At 39.0% G+C, this 21,333-nt stretch overlaps 1 protein-coding gene across 50 annotated transcripts in view; it reads right to left on the reverse strand.

Annotated features, from left to right (window-relative positions):
* The window catches only part of ptprk (protein tyrosine phosphatase receptor type K), a 286,195-nt gene that overhangs the window by 234,478 nt on the left and 30,384 nt on the right, over positions 1-21,333 (reverse strand). The window lies entirely within an intron of this gene.

The following is a 21,333-nucleotide window of genomic DNA, read 5'->3' on the forward strand; positions in this document are numbered from 1 at the left end:
GGTGTGATCGTATGCTTCAGAGACTAGTTAAGGCTGATCACACCGGTGTGATCGTATGCTTCAGACATCAATAAAGGCTGATCACACCGATGTGATCGTACGCTTCAGAGACCAGTTAAGGCTGATCACAACGATGTGATCGTATGCTTCAGAGACCAGTTAAGGCTGATTACACCGATGTGATCGTATGCTTCAGAGACCAGTTAAGGCTGATCACACCGGTGTGATCGTATGCTTCAGAGACCAGTTAAGGCTGATCACACCGATGTGATCGTACGCTTCAGAGACCAGTTAAGGCTGATCACAACGATGTGATCGTTTGCTTCAGAGACCAGTTAAGGCTGATCACACCGATGTGATCGTATGCTTCAGAGACCAGTTAAGGCTGATCACACCGGTGTGATCGTATGCTTCAGAGACCAGTTAAGGCTGATCACACCGATGCGATCGTATGCTTTAGAGACCAGTTAAGGCTGATCACACCGGTGTGATCATATGCTTCAGAGACCAGTCATGGCTGATCACACTGGTGTGACATTTGTGTGAAAGGGTTGATAGTTTAAAGTTGTATACCATCTAGGTTGGTGTTGTACATTACGCTACAAAAACTACATAAAATAAGCTGCCAGCACATTTTACAGACACTATTTTACAGACATTGTTATCTTATACACTATAATATTCCAAGCTACTAAAATGTGTCACTTTATTAAACTGCAGAGTTGAATTTTCAACATCAAAAGATAACAAAGCAGAGATAAACATCCCATAATGCAATTTATAACTTGAAATACATGCAAAACACTTAAAAATAAAGCACGTGAACATAATGGCCAATCAGCAGCATTTAAGGACACGCTCAACATTGCTCAAAAGTTAGCAGGAAATCGACAACTTCCGAACTTAAAGTTCCAAACTGATTGGTACAGAACTCAATACTTTTAACAACCCTAATGTGTACACGTGCACTGTCAATTTCCACCTCCCCATTCCCTAAATGAGTGCGAGTTTTACACTCCTGTGACACAAAACTGAGGCCACGTTTCACACAGACTCAACCAAAGAGGACAGCAGAAGACTGGAGAAAAGTTAACCTGTCTAATTAGTCTTGATTTCTTAAATGTAAATAGCATGATCATTAATTAAATAGCCAATCATTGTGCCCCATAGTACCAACTGAGCATTGATTAAACAACAAGATATTGACGCTGAGCAGAAAAACAAAACGAAACCTTCTTTTCAAGAGTATATGCTTAAACACAACTGAAGCAAAGGCTCAGTGGTGATGGCATAGCTCTTGCAGTGGTCAAACTAGCAATCTAGCAGTCACCACAAGACTTGTGTTGTTGGCCTTAAGACTACTCAAAACCACATAAACAGGAGTTTGGTGTGGATCCGGTCTGTATTTAGGGTTTCAGACAAAACCAGTCTATTTATAACATGCTAAAGGTAATAATCACCTCAACCACGGTCTTCGCAGCGTCTTCCCTTTTCAAGAATTGCATGTTTCTGAACGACTGAGTGTTTAACATCAGCCCTGCAGTACTCAGCATTTCCATATCGCAACAACTTGACCTCAACACACCTGCCTGGAAGCTTTATATATACCTGGAAGATTTATATTACTCAAGGGAAGATTTAAGGAAAAACAGCTTGTCCAGAAAGTGCATCTTGATTTTGAGAATATTTTAGATATTTGGACTGGAAACAACCCACAAACTCTCCTTTTTTTTTTGCAGTGCCCGACCAGTTTTCCGAGCAGATGTGAGACGGAGCAGCGGTTTTCTCTATAAACTCTGTCTTTCTTTAACTATATCAGCGTTTTCTCCTTTGTTCATCCCTCTCTTTCTCTGTCTTTCATGTGTGTCCAGGCATACAGGCCTTCTGCTGATCACTGCCCGAGGACACACTTACAGGCCGGACACACACAACAGACAGAGCGGCCCACAGCCAAACCCTGCCGCCAACACTCAGCATGCTGGGAAAGGATTTACCCTCCTCCAGTACCACACACACACACACACACAACAAAACACACTCGCTTCAAATCACTTCAACTCTAGTTTATTGGTGCCCAGAACTGAAGCATCTCTGCTGAATTGTGTCGTTGCTGCAGGAAACACAAGTCACATGATATGAAATGTACAAATGTTATCAGGAAACAGTCGGATCTGGGATATTCCTACTTAATATCTGCAGCTTCCGACCCTGGAGCGCTCGGCTGTCTGATGTTTCGAAGACGACACACAGAGAAACAAAATGCCTGCGCTACACTGCCAAAATAAAATGTCTTTCTTACGTCTCGTTTCTAGTCCAGATATCTAACAATTCTGAAATCAAGAATCATTTTATAGGCAAGTACAAAATATAGTCTTGCTTTCAGAAATATTAAGAGGAAATGAAGAGAGTTTTATTGTAATCTGCCAATGGGGTAAGAGAAGTAATGTTCATTCAAAGCAAACACCGGATTATTCTGTGGGACCTGTAAACATTAGTTTTAGAAAGGTGGTTTATATTTTGTTGTATTCATATTTCCACATTTTTAATCAAATATACGACCCGAACTTCTAAATTAAGTGAGAAATATGATCACATATGGATGAGTATACATTTTGTTAAGTATACATTTTAAAATAAATACATGAATATATACATATATATATATATATATATATATATATATATATATATATATATATATATATATATATATATATACATACATACATACATATACATATATACATATATATATACATATATATATATATATATATATATATATATATATATATTTATAGTTGAAGTCAGAATTAATAGCCCCCTATAATACACATATATATGCGTGTGTATATATGTGTATTATAGGGGGACATTAATTCTGACTCCAACTATAGATATATACATTATATCTTATGTAATAAAATATTATTTAAAATTAGGATTTATTAAACCTGCCATTTATTTAAAGTTGCGCTTGTAACGTCAGTTATGTAACTTTTTTTTTTTCATCTTGCCGTATGGTTTTTTGTGGCCTCCTGTGAGAGATGTACCTATCTGATGAACACTTCAGAATGTGGACAGAAGCAGTCGGAGATTTCTCGCTTTCTCTTTCACAAGTTTATACGGATACGACGTGGAATAGTGCACGCAAATCTGAACGCCTTGAAAAAGTCGTAGCGCTACCGGTAGTTGTCAACAACAAACTCTTCCGCCTTAAAGCTCCGCCTTAAAGCTCCGCCTAAGCTGGTTGATTGACACCTCATTTGCATTTGATTTATCATTTGCAATGTCAGTTTGAGGATTTGATTCACCATTTGCAGAGTCGTTTAAGGTTTTGATTCACCATTTGCAGAGTTGTTTGAGCATTTGATTCACCATTTGCGATGTCAGTTTGAGGATTTGATTTATCATTTGCGATGTCAGTTTGAGGATTTGATTTATCATTTGAGGAGTCGGTTTGAGGATTTGATTCACCATTTGCAAAGTCCGTTTGAGCATTTGATTTATCATTTGAGGAGTCGGTTTGAGGATTTGATTTATCATTTGCAATGTCGGTTTGAGCATTTGATTTATAGTTTGAGCATTTGATTTATTATTTGATCTTTTAAGCATTTGAATTTTCATTTTAATTTTGTTAGGAAAAAACTTCCATATCAAACTCTGCAGAACTTTAGGTTTCAAAACAACGTGTTGCAAAACCACCGCCATATGCAAAATCTACCAAACGGTGACAAAGCAACGGGATGAGCAATCGCAGGATGAGCCACAAATTCACAGTGCCGATTACACACAAAAATCTGCTTTTTTTCCAGTATCTTCGTATAACCCTGAGATTAGTGGCGACTGAAGGAGGTCACCGCGACCACTCCACTGCACTCAGATCAGTACACACACACACTGCGCTGATAACATCCCATCATTCTCCTGACACAAAGAGCCGCGTCAGGTTACATTAGTTACATTAAAGTGGGCAACTACAGAGAGATACAGACACAGCGAGACTCTGCAGCGCTGCATCTTCCACTGACACTCTCAATTAAGCTGCGGCGCAAATACCTCCGGTCACGGCGCACTGCAAACAATACAGCGCTGTGTCTTTCTTAATTATCATGCTGCTATTTGGCTTGTGAAGTTTTTCAATTAAATCACGCATCTGAAATGAAGAGCACAGCAAACCTCAAGTCCACACAAACAACAACAACACAGTCCTAGTTTAGATCTTCGAGGGGCAGTTCACGCAAAAATTTAAAGTCTACTCACTATGCCCTCGTTCTTAAGTGGTTACAAACCTGTTTGGGTTTCTTTGTTCTGTTGAAGATATTTTGAAGAATGCTGGAAACCAATGAGGACCATAGAAGGAAAAACAAATACTATGGAAGTCAATAGTTACGGGTTGGCCTGTGATGTTTTCGGACTTCAATATTTTTGACCCTTACAAATAAAAATACACCTTATAGTTCACCCAAAACTGAAAGATCTGCCAATGTTTCCTTGTTTAAAGTTTCTTTTTTTCTTTTAAACACAAAGGAAGATATTTTGAAGAATGCTGGAAAGAAACTGACACTGACTTCCTTGGTTTTATTGTTGCTACTACGCAAGTCATCTTCAGTGTGAGTAAATGGTGAGAATATTTAAATTGTTGGGCTCTGCTCTGATTGGCTGATCTCCACAAATCTGCATAGTTTGGACGGCTGTTCCTTTGGGAAGCAATGGTTGCTTCAACACTAAATCTGATCGATATCTCCAGTGATGTATGTCCTACCTGAACAATGCTATAAGTATAATTAATCTGGATCTGAATCTGGCAAATCGCTCGTTTTGTTTCAATTAAGCAGCGGGAAAACTCTCTCCGCTCACATCACTAGGAAGAAACAATAGAGCGCTGGCCCCGAGTGTTCATTAATTATCATGTGTTTTGTTGCTATTTGGTCTGTGAAGCTTTTCAGCTTAATGAACAATAAACGGCTCATCTGATGTACTGGAACGCAAACAACAGCCTCCTGTAGTCCACACAACAACACAACACGCCGTCATTTATTTGATTTTTTATTCACATTTCAGCACAGCGTTGTTTGTGATTGGTGAATGAGGATAGTCATTTGTTAATAAACTCACGGTCTTGATTGCACCTCTGGGTTTTAAGATGTTGAAGTTGAAAACACTAATGGAGGTGTAACAATTGCTCGTTTCCACTGAAGAGTTCAACCTTAGACTCAATCTGATTATGTACCCCTGTATACATTTCTGGAGAGCGCCAAATACGTTCTAGGAGCTACAATTTTTAGTTTTGGCGAATGCACTAGAGGCCGCTTTGTAGGCTTTTTCAGATCTCAAATCTCTCTAGCGAGTGCCCTTCGCGCCTGCTGTTCTCACGTTATTCCACCAGAGGCCACTGTGTACGCATTTGAAGATCCTAAATTTATCTTGCGAGTGCCATTCTCGCCAGTTGTTCTCACATAAATCCACCAGAGCCCGCTGTGTACGCTTTTGGAGATCTCAAATGTATCTCGCTAGTGCCATTCACGCCTGCTGTTCTCACGTAAACCCACCAGAGGCCACTGTGTATGTTTTTAGAGATCTCAAATGTATCTCGCGAGTGCCATTCACGCCTGCTGTTCTCACCTAAATACATCAGAGGCCACTGTGTACGCTTTTGGAACACTCAAATCTCTTTCGCGAGTGCCATTCACTCCGGCTGTTCTCACGTAAATCCACCAGAGGCTGCTGTGTATGCTTTTAGAAATCTCAAATGTATCTCACGAGTGCCATTCACGCCTGCTGTTCTCACGTTATTCTACCAGAGGCCACTGTGTATGCATTTGAAGATCCTAAATTTATCTTGCGAGTGCCATTCTCGCCTGCTGTTCTCACGTAAATCCACCAGAGGGCGCTGCGTTAGCTTTTGGAAAACTAAAATCTCTTTCGCGAGTGCCATTCGTGACTGCTGTTCTCGCGTAAATCCACCAGAGGCCGCTGTCGACTGACTGACTGAATGAAAGACTGACCGATCCCACCCTCCTGCTTCCCTAAACCCAACCGATAGTGTTTTAAAAAGCACCAATTGACCAGCGCCTCCCCAATTACCAAAACTCAACCAACAGTGTTTTCAAAACCAATCCAGAAAAGCACAAGACTCTCGCTGATGCCAGATTTTTAACCCATTTTCAGATTTTACCGCATTCTCACCCAGTTATTTATTTATTTTTACGTTATTTTAGTTTTTGGTTTTTGTTTTTAAATTAGCTTCTTTCTGGAACAGTTCTTCGCCGGACTTGAACCCTGTTGTCACGATCAACTCTAATCCGAGTGAAATCCTTAGACGTACGTGGTGAGCCACTGGGCAAACTGGTAACTCGGAAAAGGTAAGGGGTCAGCTGGTAAGCACAAAAAGGAGTCAAAACACCCCGTAGCGTTCGTTTTAAAGACGAAATGCAGCCATACGTTCCTCTGGCTACATAATTCACAATCTCCAAAAATGTATATAGGGCCACGTTTTCAGAACGAGCCTATGTTGGAAGAGTTCGGTTCAGTTCGGTACACGATTACATTCGTTTCCATTGTCAGAGGTACCAAAACTAATGTACCATTTTTGGGACCCTTTGTAAATACCCCTCAGACGAAATAGAAGAAGAAATTTAAACAGTGCTCTAAGCTGACCAACAGCACTAAAAAAATTTATTGTATTTACTACATTTTATTTAAGATAAGTGGTTGCAAACAATTTATATGGGCTGAATTAAGTTGAACATTTCTAAATGTATTTGTTTTAACTCAGCCAATGTAAACTGTCTGCAAACACTTGACTTAAAAAAATTTAGTACATCCAATGCGTCATTTTTTTAGTGTATGACTGAGAAACCCAAAACACCCATCTGCACACCATTGCCACAACATTTAAAAATAATGAACTTGTGTGCAAAAGACTCAATATGTGAACACTTCCATGGCTTTTTTTATCTTTGAGTATAAAGGATGTCTGTTCTGTCGTACACTTAAAGTAGGCTGCTCAGTGGAAATGAAGCATAAAGCATTTTGTCTCTTTCAGCCACTTCCACAGAAATCTGATTACCTGATCGGCTGGACTGCATCTGTTGTTTGTTTGAACGCACATAAGGCTGAATGTAATCAAACAGAACAGGGATACTTAAAGGGAAGGAACTGAATGTTCACTCAGCATCGACTCCCCCTCGCTTGATTTCAGACCTTTAAGAGATTCTTTATTATATTAAACACAAAATAAGATATTGTTGGAAACAGGAAGCCTTTTACATCCATAATAGTAAAACAAAAATATCGGATTCAATTCTAAGCTTACTTGTATAGCACTTTTCACAACAAGTATTGCCTCAAAGCCGCTTTACAGAAAGGGCAAGTTACTGCAGTACAATCAAAACCCAGTTAAGGTGCTGTACAAAGAGTGGGCTGTATATAAACACGTAGTTAACCTGTAGGTTACACAATAAACTTTACTTTTTAAAAAGGTGATCTCTACAAAGGCTGGCTGATTTTCTACATTTTTAAAACTGGGTTTAAAAGGTCAAATTTAAGACCTTTTTAAGACCATCAAGATTGAAAATTTAGACATAGGGCTAAACCAGGGGTGTCCAAACTCAGTCCTGGAGGGCTGGTGTCCTGCAAAGTTTAGTTCCAACCCCAATCAGACACACCTGGGCTAGCTAATCAAGCTCTGACCAGGTTTTCTAGAAACATCCTTGCAGGTGTGTTAAGGGAAGTTGGACCTAAAATCTGCAGCACACAGGCCCTCCAGGACCGACTTTAGGCTTAACGCTAAGGATTTTTTTAAATGGCCCAGCAGAATTTCTTTTTTACTTGCCGGATCAAAAAACTAATTAGTTATTTCTTAGCCACAAATTTAAATAACGTGTCAAAACAAGCAGACCCTTGTTGTACACATTAATTAAAAAACTCTTTAAAAATAAAAAACCTTATTAAATTAAATGTATAACAAACTGTTAAAACCTTACTTATAAATAGGGTTTTGTCAAAAGTTTTATTGAGATGTATTGTTGATTTTTGGATATGTGTTGAATTGATTGGGTAGCTTTACATAAACAAAGAAAAACTAAGGCCTGTTTAAAACGATTTAAGACAATATTTCAGTGAATTTAAAGGCCTGAAATTGAGTTGTTGAAACTTAAGACATTAAGACTTGTTAAGACTCCACAAACAATGTTAAGATGTCTTAGTTTATGTACATCATAATGAAAAATACTATGAAAAAAAAAACTTGATCAACTCAACTTTTTTGAGTCGAGTCAACTTTAATCTAGTTAAGAGCATTTCTTGGGTTAAAAGTTGAGTCAACTCAATAAAGCTGTGCAGCAAGTTGCCTAACAATTTAAAGTTGAGTCATGTTTTTTACTTTTTACATTGAAACAAAATGTGTGTGTGGATGTTTCCCAGAGATGGGTTGCGGCTGGAAGGGCATCAGCTGCGTAAAAACTTGCTGGATAAGTTGGTGGTTCATTCCGCTGTGGCAACCCCGGATTAATCAAGAGACTAAGCCGACAAGAAAATGAATGAATGAATGACATTGAAACAATGCTTACAACAATGGGGTATTTGCACACGGACTGTTCATTTTCAGCTCAAAGGCTTTCTGTGAACTGTTAGGTCAATACAAATATAGTTGTTTTCTTTAAAAGTCAGTGATCTTCACTGCCTGATTGAGATACGATATGTAGTGGGTCTCAGACTGTACTAGAAGCACTGCATTAAATGACATTGTTCTGTACCATATCTATAAAATATGGAAAGGAAAAGCTCGCCTGCTGCTCCGGACGACACTTGCGTTTAAACTGTTTTACACTTGAACAGCAAAATGAATGCTGAAGTCTATTAAACTGGCTGTATCTTAATTCCATTACAACATCGATGCTGCAAAAAGAACCGTCTGAAATCGAAAACAGTCACTTTGAACTTCTGGAAGTTTCTTTGCTGGCTGAAAATCCCTTTCTGTGCATACAAAAGTCCAATGGATGGTGATGAAATGACGACTATCACTTTACAATCCTAGATCACAGTTGCCATTCGCTTCATTGACTAGCTTTCACACTTGCTCATGAGCAGAGTAATGATTCACTCATTCAGTAGCAGTCGTCTGTCTGCAAGAAAAACCTCGCTTTCTTTCACACAACAGATTCAGACTGTCATCTGTGCATCTCTGATGTTGGTGTGCAGAAGATCTGCTGTGACGGAGACAAAGGACTGCAGGCTGAAGAGCAGAACATTCACCAAGACCCCTCAGATCCTATTACAGATCTGCAAACACAGCGTAGCAACACAACCAGACGCTTACTCGAGTATATTACAGCTCCAAAAAGACAAGATGTATTCTAACAAAAAATGTTCCTTACAAACGTATTTCTGTCGCGAGTCGTGTGCACTGTAATCCACATGCGAGTCCAGCTGCGCTCTCATAGCGAGGAAATGAAAACAAAGCCTTCGTTGCAGCACATTTATAAACGCAACACTGATGATAGGGCTGTGCAATAAATCCAAAATCCGATTTCGATTTTGATTATGGCTTCTAACGATTATGAAAAACCATTAATCGAGATAAACGATTATTGCATCATATACCAAAAGGCCGCGTGTTTATGTGAGTGTGCAACACGCGCACACGCATAAGCACGCAGTCAGCATTTGGTCTCATTCGCACACTGAGATGAGCAGAGGAGCGCAGACATCTAAAGTAATCTTAACATGAGCGATTTAATGGTCAAATAGGTGTCAAAACGCAGTGATTAGTGATTATTCATATTAACCCTCATTTGCGTAATAAACAAACGAGTTGAGAATAAAAAGACACGCGAAACCATTAAAGTAACAGTGCGAAATGCTGCGCCTGTTTTATCATTAATCAAACGACGAGAACATCCCTTACTGCTCTTGACTAAAGGATTTTTGTAGCTAAAGTGTTTTTCTTAGGGTGAAGATGCTTAAATCACAGTTTGTTTCATATTTTTATTCTATTGTATTTATTTCTCTTTCCTTTGCAGGGTGGAAAATAACTGTATATATATAGTTGTAGTCAGAATTATTAATACTCCAGAATATTAGCAACCCTTTTCCTCCAATTTCTGTTTAATGGAAAGAAGTTTTTTTAAAGTTAATTCTGAACATAATAGTTTTGATATATCATGTCTAATTACTGATTTGTTTTATCTTTGCTATGATGACAGCACATAACATTTTACTAGATATTTTTCAAAATACAAGCATTCAGATTAAAGTGCAATTCAAAGGCTTAATCAGAGTAATGAGACAAGTCATTGTATAACAGTAGATTCTTCTGCAGACAATCAAAAAATATATTGCTTAAGGGGGTTAATAATATTGACCTTAAAATGGGTTTCAAAATAATTTAATCTGCTTTTATTCTAGCTGAAAATAAAACAAATAAGACTTTCTCCAGAAGAAAAAAAAATTAGAGGAAATATTAGAGGAAATACTGTTAAAACTCCTTGCTCTGTTTAACATAATTTGGGAAATAGTTATTTAAAAAAACAAAAAGAGCGCTAATAATTTTGACTTCAACTAATAATCGTTTAGAATAATCGTGATTACAATTATGACCAAAATAATCGTGATTATGATTTTTTCCAAAACGAGCAGCCCTAACTGACGACCCATGTCTCCAAACAATTCTTCTTCTTCCACTTGTTTAGGCAACACAACGTGGCGTCTCGCTGCTGGGTAAAAACAGTCTTCAAAGCTATCAGGCATATTACTGAAGCTGCACCTCTTGCACAATAGAGCGCGCTGATTGGTTTGAACAAAGTCTTTCTCATGAATTAATGCTGCACTCTCAAACACATCACGTTGTACTTGTCGGTACAGAAATCCCGTCTACATGCTGGAATACACGCAAGGATCTAATCGCTGTGACGCAGCTTCAAAAATTCGTTGCAAACCAGAAGAACAATCAATTTCCATTTTTTAGTGGAATATACATGTCCTAATAGTGTTTATAGCAGTGTGGGACACATATATGACTGTAAGCATCTCAAAACATGTGCTTTGGTGTTTCGTGACCCTTTAAACACCGTCTGGGAAACCATTTAAATTTCCATTCAGTACAAAAACCGTTAGTGGTCCATTTTTGACAACATTAAACTCATACACTACACGGATGAGTCTACACTTGTATAAGTAGTGTATAGTGTGCCATTAATGGGGCGAGGCAGTGGCGCAGTAGGTAGTGCTGTCGCCTCACAGCAAGAAGGTCGCTGGGTCACTGGTTCAAACCTCAGCTCAGTTTGCATGTTCTCCTGCGGTCGCGTTGGTTTCCTCCGGGTCTCCGGTTTCCCCCACAGTTCAAAGACATGCTGCAGGTGAATTGGGTAGGCTAAATTGTCCGTAGTGTATGAGTGTGTGAGGGTGACAGGCCCAGACGACAGGCCGGCCGGAAGGTGTAAAAAAGTCGTTATCATACGGACAAGTCTAAATGGAGGACTTCTTCCAAAAAGCCGACTCCACAACCATACGGGACTAAGGCCAAAGAAGAAGAAGATAGTGTGCCACTAATGCTTCATGAGGTGAAAACCTTTCAATAGCTTGAGCCGCTACTCTGAGAATTTGCACAAATCCAACGAGCGGCTCATTTGTTTTTCTGCAGGAAGAGTTGCAGACATAAATTGTGGTGCGCAAGACGGTGGCCTTGCGGGACAAAAGCAGGCACCTTTGAGGAAAATGAAGACGTTAAGAACGCTGAGCAGGCTGAATGTGAAAAACTCATCCTCGACTCCTCATGAAATTCATATCAGGCTGAGTTTTTGCGCTGAGAAAGCGCTGCGGAAGCTCGGCATCTCTCGGTCTCTGTGCTGGCGCTTCAACATCTGTCCTCCTCGCACAAAACATCTTAAAAAACACTTACAAAGAGGCAGCGGGGATATAAAGAGATCACATATTCTTTGAGATGCTTTCCAGTGCCATTTAAATACCACGGTCCTAGAGGTGAATCTCAAAGCTTGTCAAGAAGAAAGCGTGTCTTAATCACAGAAAGGGAAATGAAAAAAAAAAAGATATTATTTTTAAAGTGCTCTAAGTACGTTTCTAGCACTGCTAAAGCATAGGACGTTAGCTCCCTAATATCTCTTAACGGTTTAAATCTAAGAGCATCTGCTATGATATTTTGCACAAATGTAAACAGCCTTTTCTAAACCATGCTAATGCTAACGTATGAATAGTCACCCACCTTCGTAAATAAAAAGGCAATTTTTGTGGAAAAACGAATATGCTTTAAGTTTAGAGTGTGGAGCGATAGAATGACAGTCCACAATAAACATCTGCTGTAAATGGTAAATGTTGGCAAATCTGACTCTATTGCTCCAGCTGAAAGTATAGATACGCAACTATCGCTCTACCGGATGTGCCTATACGCCTTTGTTTGTTGTGAATACACGCCCTCTAGTGGCCAAACCTACATATAGTGCGTCTTTAAGACAATGAACAACAGTCTATTTGATTATGGATACAACTGGAGTGTATACTGCTGATAAATGCGACCTCCAAAGTATGTTGCAGCCTCCGAAATTAGTTATAAAACTTCACATAAGGCAAACACTTAAAGTATTGAAAACGTACACATGCTTTTAATCATCATGTCCACACATTCCTGTGGATGTTGTCAATCTGGCGACCTGCATGAGTGTCTAATGATCAGAGGTAGAGCTTGATGAAATATTCCTCTCTAACATTTAGAATTTGGACTGCAATACTTAGTTCAACCACTGAATAAAGCATCTTTAAACATTATTAATTATGGCTGCAACAACGAATTGATTAAATCGATAAAAATCTATTACTAAAAGCATTGGCAACGAATTTTTATAATCGACTTATGTCGCGTGATGCAGACAAGTTTGATTATTTAAAAAAAAAAAAAAAAACTTTGGTTGAGCGCGGAGCGAAGTGAAAGCACTCTGCCTCTCTCGCACACTGATATTATTTAATATGAAAATGTTTATTTGTTTTTTTTACAATACAGTTGGTGAAGTGATATTTTCTGTCTTTTAGTAGAGATATTATACGAGTGACTTGCTTTGTTTACCAAATAGGTGGATCTGATTGGATTTACATTGTGAACACTCAATAAAAAGGTATTATTTTGATTTCATATTTTACGTTTTTAGTTACGATACTCCCAAAATCATTCTGCATACATCAAGGAAATCGTGCCGAAATCATGACAAATTCGTGTGATCTGTCTGGGGCTTTACTTCGCTCCAAACTACCAGGATTAGTGTAGTGAGTACTCATCCATCAACAGAGTCCCGTAAGATGAAGACTACAACTCCCATAATTCCACACTCAGTCACAGAGTCATCAGAATATGCCTTTGTTTGATGTGAATACATACCCTCTAGTGGCCAAACCTACAAAGTGTGCCTTTAAGACAATGAACAACAGTCTACTTGATTACGGTTACAATTGGAGTGTATATTCTTGATAAATGTCACCTCCAGAGTATGTTGCAGCCTCTAAGTTATAAAAATCCACATAAGGCAAACACTAAAAGTATTGAAAACCTACACATGGTTTTAATCATCAAGTGTGCTCATTCATTGTCAATCTGGCGACCTGCATGAGTGTCCAATGATCAGAGGTGGAGCTTGATAAATATTCCGCTCTAATATTTTGAATTTAGACTGCAATACTTAGTTCAACCACTAAATAAAGCATCTTTAAACATAATTACTCATGCTTAAACATCAAATCGATTAAATCGATTAAAATCGAAAGCGTTGGCAACGAATTTCATTATCAATTTGTTATGACGCGCAATGCAGACACGTTTGATTATTGATATCTTTAAACATAATTAAAGCTGACTTTAATTGCATAATAGCAATAATTTGTAGTCTCAAAACATTCATTGACGCTATCATTCTACACGTGGTATTGTGTTTCAGGCCATTATCCTATTGATACTCTGAAACTGAAACGCAATAGCACCCTTTGCATCTACACACACACACATAGCAAGGAAGTGAACCTGAAAGCTCTGCATTGTGCTCATACAGACACTCGAGTCCTCCACTAATGTGTGTAAATAAACCCAGAACAATGTGAAGGCGAGCCATTCAGTGCTTTCACCAAATCAAACACCTTCCCGAATGACCGACTTCTTCATTGTGCAAGAAAACGCACTAAATCATGCCTTTATTGATCGATAATCTGCCTTCATAATCACAGTCTCTAATTAAAACTCGTGTTCAAAGCTGATGCAGGTAGAAGCGGGTTTCCTCAATGAGTCTACGTGGTGGCTTTAATTACACTTAATGGATCTGTGGAGTTATTTATATTGTGCAGGGTGTTAATGTTTTCCTTTGTTTGATTGTAAAGCCTCCTTGGTCAGCAATCAATGTTTTATCGGCGCTGTATAAATAAAGTCGAGTAGCTAAAATAAATGAACGCTCTACTCTGTGCATTTTACACACGATTTATTAGTAACTCTCATTCAAGCTCTAATAATACACTTCAATGAGTCTTCTTTTAGTTCATGTCAGCACTCATAAATATTAATAAAAGCGTGTTGGGCACCAGAGAGTAAGAAACGTTGCACCCAAGATGAGTGTAAATTGAACGTATTGAGATCAAAAGACGGCGTTCTATTGAGTCGTCAAAGAGAAACATGCATTGTTGAAAACTCATGAGCGCGCTCGGAAGAAAACGTCCCTGAGTGAACGCGCTGGACTCGAGCCAATTAGTGAAGAAACTCATTATTTAAATGCATAACACTGCTTTAAATCGTGTTCGCTTGTTTACGTGCATCATAACGAGTGCTGCTTAATAATATAATGAATAACGGCTATTCAAATTTGCCATCATTTACAAAAGAAAGCAACTTTTTCTATGTGCAAAAATCATGTCAGACATATTAAAGGGTCACGAAACACCAAAGCACATGTTTTGACCTGTAACAGTGGTATATGTGTCCCACACTGCTAAAAACACTATTAAGACACATATATCTCACTAAAAAGTGAAAATTGGTTGTTTTCGCGTTATTTCGAGCAAATTCGTTCTCACGGTTTGAAACAAATTCTTGAAGCTGCGTCACGGCTATGAGATCTTAGCATGTATTCCAGCGTGCAGACTGGATGTCTGTACTTGGGAGTACCTTATTACGTCTCTGAGTGTGCTGCATTAATTTATGACTATAGCTTGGATCAAACCAATCAGCATGTGCCATTATGTATGCGCTGCAACTTCATTAATATGCATGATAGCTTCGAAGACTGTACCTGAAAGTGTTTAGACAGCAGAGAGACGACACACGTCGTGTTGCCAAAAGAAGTGGGAATAGAAGAAGAATTGTTTGGAGATACGGGTCGTCAGTGTTGCTTTTATAATTTGCTGCAGTGAAGGTTTTGTTTTCATTTTCTCTCTATGAGAGCGCTGCTGGACTCACGTGTGGATCAGTGCACGCGACACCAGGCAGAAATACGTTTGTACGGAATATTTTTTACTCGAGAGCTTTTCTCATCTGGAAGTTGTGAAATACGGATTTGCTGCTTGTCTCCTTTTTAAAAAGACGCGGCTCTAGGTGTTGATAGTTCTGTTATTACAGATTCGGTAAGTGTGTGCGATCAGCGCCCTTACTTTGTTCATTCAGATGGCAAAGTTATAGTTAGTATGGTCAGCTGTATTCTTTCTGTGTTTAAAGACAGACCTTAGTCAAAATGATTTCTAAGTTACTTAGTTTATTAGGGGTGTCAAAATTAATTGTTTTCTCGGTGCACCGCGATGCAGACGCGGACAATTCGGTATCAGTTCAGTAATAATCATAACCGGTTATTATGTACTGACGTCATTTATCTCCTATGCGCTCTGTCACGAGGGAGGTGAGCGCAAGTATTTACAACACTCAGGGCCGGCCCGTGGCACAGGCACCAAAAGCAAATGCTAAGGGCGCTGTACATCCAGGGGGGCGCCAGAAATGAGCGTGGTTCAGTTGGTTTTGTTTTCGATATTCCTGACACACATTCAGTTTTAGACGGCAATAACTCAAAAAACTCTTACCCTAAAAAGATCTAAAGTGTGTTTCCTACAAAAAGACAAAGCTGGTTATGTTTCACAGCTGTCTTTCTCTTTTTTTCGCTCGACATTATGAGCACTGCTCCGTTTAAGCCCTCGCAATATGTGTTTAGCCGGGAGAGCTCGCGCTGAGAGGAGCTCTCAGTAAGGGACCGTCGGAAAAGTGCTTCTTTTTTTTCCGTTTTTCTGCTCCGCTCAGCGCGAGCTCTCCCTGTGGCGAGGGCTTAAGCGTGTGTGTGTTTGTTTGTTTGATGCTGTCTTTGTGTGTGTGTTTGAATAAGAGAGAGTGTGGAGCTTGTTATAGCCTCCCGCCTAAAATATAACACTGTATATGGAAAGCATCGTCAATGCACCGTGATGCACCGAGATATCGAATTGAACCGAATCGAAGGCATGATAATCGCAACCGAACCGTGAGACCAGTATAGGTTCACACCTCTATAGTTTACGTTAATATCTCTACAATATTATGGATTGAAAGATCTGCTGTAAATGCTGCTCTCCGAGTATAAACGTGAACACTGCAAGCAAACTATTGCCGACCGTCGTGTTGAATTTTCGCCACATTTTGTGACAGGGTAGTCTACACACACGGCTTTCTGACCTACCGAGTGCATCTAAGTCACCGAGAAATGCAGAGGTTTTTTCTCTTATATGACGTGCAGTTTCAAACATTCTACTGTCATTAAACACAGTCACCGAGTTTCTCCCCTGCGTCTGTATATTTGTTTTTCCTCAGTGAAAATCAGCGCGTGCCCAAATGGAAACTCCCATTTTTATTCAAATCCTTCCCCTTTTCCCTCCCACAACACTCCCACCCAAACAGAGCTGGAAACACCCACTTTCCTGACTTTTAGAGGTGTGAAAACATCCTGCTGAATCCGGGGATTTCATGACCCTTCAAGAACAACATTAATTTGATTATATAATAAAACTCATGCATTATTGGCTGAAATTGTTCCTTCGAACCACTAGATTTTACAGTTTTGTATGATATAACATATCATATATTGGGATGCAACGATTATAGATTTTGGTTGTACAATTATAGTCTGAGGAATAATCACAGTTTCACGGTTATCATGATTATTATTCATTCATTCACTTTAAACACTACTAGTTTAGGAAATCACATGAAAACTCCTTATGTTTTAAAGTGTATGATAAAAATACAGCACAAAATAATATGAAAATGAAAACAAACAATAGTTTATTTCTCTTTGGAATTAAAAATAAGTGAAACTAATTTTTTGGCATTTACACAGGTAATAATTCTACACAAAAAAATTAATGACATAATACATAAATTAATACATAAATATATTAAAATAAGTAAAAAATTGTAAGTCTAATGTAAACCTAAGCTACAAAATGGAAAAAAAAAATTCAGTTCGTTATTGCTATTAAGATGACATGCAAATAATAGGTTATATATTAATGTGGGGCGGGGCGATGGATCGCGATGCAGGGTCAGCATTGTGTTTGTCAGCTATCGGCATCGTCTATCGGCCCGACCCTATTAGTGATTCTACGGACGTTGACCTAATTGACTACATGATTAACCAGATGGACAAATTAATACCTGTTTAAAACAATTTAAGACCTACAACACACTATTACAGTTAATTTAAGACATTTTTTAAGGCCTAACGTTTGGTTAGACACCCTGATTAACTCAACCCTCACAGCAAACAATCTGCACTATAACATCTTCAAAACACTTCACTCTGTCTGATTTATGAGCCAACATGGAGACCAAAACAATGTCCACACAAGGTCAAAACTGACAGGTTTTGCTATACTTGTGGGGACATTTGTTGTCCACAACATAAGGAACTCACAGTACACACACACAGGTGTAGCAGAGAAACACACTGACACTGGCTGTCCATCTTCTGTGTGCAGGGTGGAGGAAGAGGAGGGCCATCTGGAAGAGCTGCTGATCACAACCTCCGGTCCTAAATCCCATATGGCAGAGCAGGAGCCTGGCCCTCATGCGCACACACACATGCTTATAAACACTCGCACACATACATTACAAACCACACACACACGGCAAGTGCTATGCTCAGGCATGATAATAAATTACAGACATAAACACACACACACACACCTTCTGTCCATTTAGTAGAACGTTTTGAAGACACACTTTTCCCTTGCAATTATTTACAGCAGGTCACACACACACACACACACACACACACACAGCAGTACAGTAGTATTCATTAATAACGCAATGCTAATTGACAGAATATTATGAAACGGTGTGATTTCTTCCTCATTCTGTTATATGTATCCATGTCTGGTCAAAAAAATCGTCACTTTCACATCATCATAATTACTACTGTGGGAAAAATATTTATCCCTTTATTAAAAATGATAAGATTTATACTTCTGCATTTGGAGGGACTCTTTAGTTTGACACTTTATTTTTGATCAAGCCACAAATACTCTCTTACTGAGTGTAAGAGAAAGCACCGCCTCCAACTCGATATTCAGTTTCAATTGTGCAAACAAGAAAGACCAGATTCAATAGTCACAACTCAATATTCATAACTCAATTTTAATACTGAGTAGGAGGCAAGGCTTTCTGCACAACTGAATATTGAGCTGTCCAAAAAGAAAGCCCCACCCCCTACTAAATATTCCAATTGAGTTGTGCAAAAAACCCCACCTCCTACTCAATATTCCAACCAAGTTGTGCAAAAGAGCACTGCCACTACTCAATATTCCAGTTCAGTTGTGCAAAAAGCCCCACCCCTTACTCAAAATTCCAATTCAGTTGTGCAAAAAAAGCCCCACCCCCTACTCAATATTCCAATTCAGTTGTGCAAAAAGCCCCACCCCCTACTCAATATTCCAATTCAGTTGTGCAAAAAAGCCCCACCACCTACTCAATATTCCAATTCAGTTGTGCAAAAAAAGCCCCACCTCCAACTCAATATTCCAATTCAGTTGTGCAAAAAAAGCCCCACCCCCTACTCAATATTCCAATTCAGTTGTGCAAAAAAAGCCCCACCCCCTACTCAATATTCCAATTCAGTTGTGCATAAAGCCCCACCTCCGATTTAATATTCCAATTCAGTTAAGGCAAAAGCCCTACCTCCGACTTAATATTCCAATTCAGTTTAGCCAAAAGCCCCACCTCCGACTTAATATTCCAATTCAGTTTAGCCAAAAGCCCCACCTCCAACTTAATATTCCAATTCAGTTTAGCCAAAAGCCCCACCTCCAACTTAATATTCCAATTCAGTTTAGCCAAAAGCCCCACCTCCAACTTAATATTCCAATTCAGTTTAGCCAAAAGCCCCACCTCCAACTTAATATTCCAATTCAGTTTAGCCAAAAGCCCCACCTCCAACTTAATATTTCAATTCAGTTTAGCCAAAAGCCCCACCTCCAACTTAATATTTCAATTCAGTTTAGCCAAAAGCCCCACCTCCAACTTAATATTTCAATTCAGTTTAGCCAAAAGCCCCACCTCCAACTTAATATTTCAATCAAGTTGTGCAAAAAAAAAAAAAAAAAAAAAAAAATTGAAATTGCAGCCTCACCACTACTCAATATTACATTTTGGTTGTGCAAAAAGCCCCGCCCCTTACTCAATATTCCAATTCAGTTTTGCAAAAAGACCCACCTCCAACTCAATATTCTAATCCATTTTTGCAAAAATTACCGCCTTCTACTCAATATGTAGTTTCAGTTGTGCAAATAGAAAGCCCATATTCATAACTCAATATTCAGTTGTGCAAAAAACCATACCCCCGTTCAATATTAAAATGCAGTTGTGCAAAAGAAAGCCCCACCTCAACTACTCAATATTCAAATTCAATTCTGCAAAAAAGGAAGCGCCTACTCAATAGGCAAAAGAAAAGCCCAACCCCTATTGAATATTAAAAAATTTATTTACTTGTGCAAACAGCCTCACCCCCCCTACTCAATATTCAAATTTAGTTCTGCAAAAAGCCAGATCCCTATTTAATATTGCATTTTGGTTATGCAAAAAGAAAGCCCCATCCCTATTGAATATTCAAATTCATTGTGCAAAAAGAAAGCCCATCCCACACTCAATATTCAGTTTTTGTTGTGCAGAAAGCCCTGCCCCTTAATCCTCAAATCCAACCGTGTAAAAAGAAAGCTCCGCCCCCTGTCAAAATTCAGTTTCAGTTGTGCAAAAACAAATCCAATATCCATAAGTCAATAATCAGTTGGGCAAAAAGCCCCACCCCCTACTCAATATTCAAATTCAGTTCTGCAAAAAGCCACATGCCTACTCAATAATCCTTTTTAGCTATGCAAAAAGAAAGCCCCACCTTCTACTCAATATTTAAATTCAGTTTTGCAAAAAGACATGCTTCTTTTCAACATCCCCTTTTGGTTATGCAAAAAGAAAGCCCCGCCCCTACTCAATATTGTAATTCAGTTGTGCAAAAAGAAAACCCCACCCCTATTAAATATTCAGTTTCAGTGGTGCAAAAAGAAAGCTTCCTGTTCATGCAAATTATAAAGACCAGTTATTGTACCACCAGTTAAAGCCTCAGCCCTCAGTTTGAGCATCCCAACCATCCCGACACTAGTCCAACCAAAAACATCCGTTTGAACACTGGCAGACATTTTTATTTTTATTCCATTTCCTTTAACAATCCTCTCATTGTCACAAATAAAGCAACACAGTGGCAAAATCAGCACAAAGCTGGCAGCCGAAACCAGCTTTAAAGACAGAGATTAGCCTGCAACATTTTCCAAACAGATGTCTGATTTCATACGATTTCTTCCAAAAGCTAAATATTTGGCCAAGACAAGCGTCTCCGTAAACACAAAGAGGCTATGATAAGGGGAGTCAAACTGGGTCAGACTTTTCCAGCGCATGAGAGAAGAGACTGAACACAAGCCAAGATGGCTGAAGTGTCCATGCTGATGTCACTTCATGGCCTGAGACACAGAAACCAGGTCATTCAAAATGGCTGAAAGCCTGAGGAAGACCGGAGAGAGAGATACAGAGGACACAACGCTACACTGGACAGATTAAAGAGCAGCTCAAATGTTATTTTAAAATGTCAAAATAACTAATAATACTGTTTTTGCTTTCACAGTAACAGTTGGCAGGACTCTCCTGGACTCTGAAAATGAGTTTAATGCAAACAGTGATCTGAGATATATTTCAACAGTTTAAAAGCATTGGGCATCCATCAGGTCACTTCTGGGTTACTTTGGCCATTGTGCTAGTTTTGTGCTAGTTCACTAGTAGTATGATTGGCCATTGGG

The sequence above is a fragment of the Danio rerio genome, chromosome 20, assembly GCF_049306965.1.
Source record: "Danio rerio strain Tuebingen ecotype United States chromosome 20, GRCz12tu, whole genome shotgun sequence".
In the NCBI taxonomy this organism is placed as follows: Eukaryota; Metazoa; Chordata; class Actinopteri; order Cypriniformes; family Danionidae; genus Danio; species Danio rerio.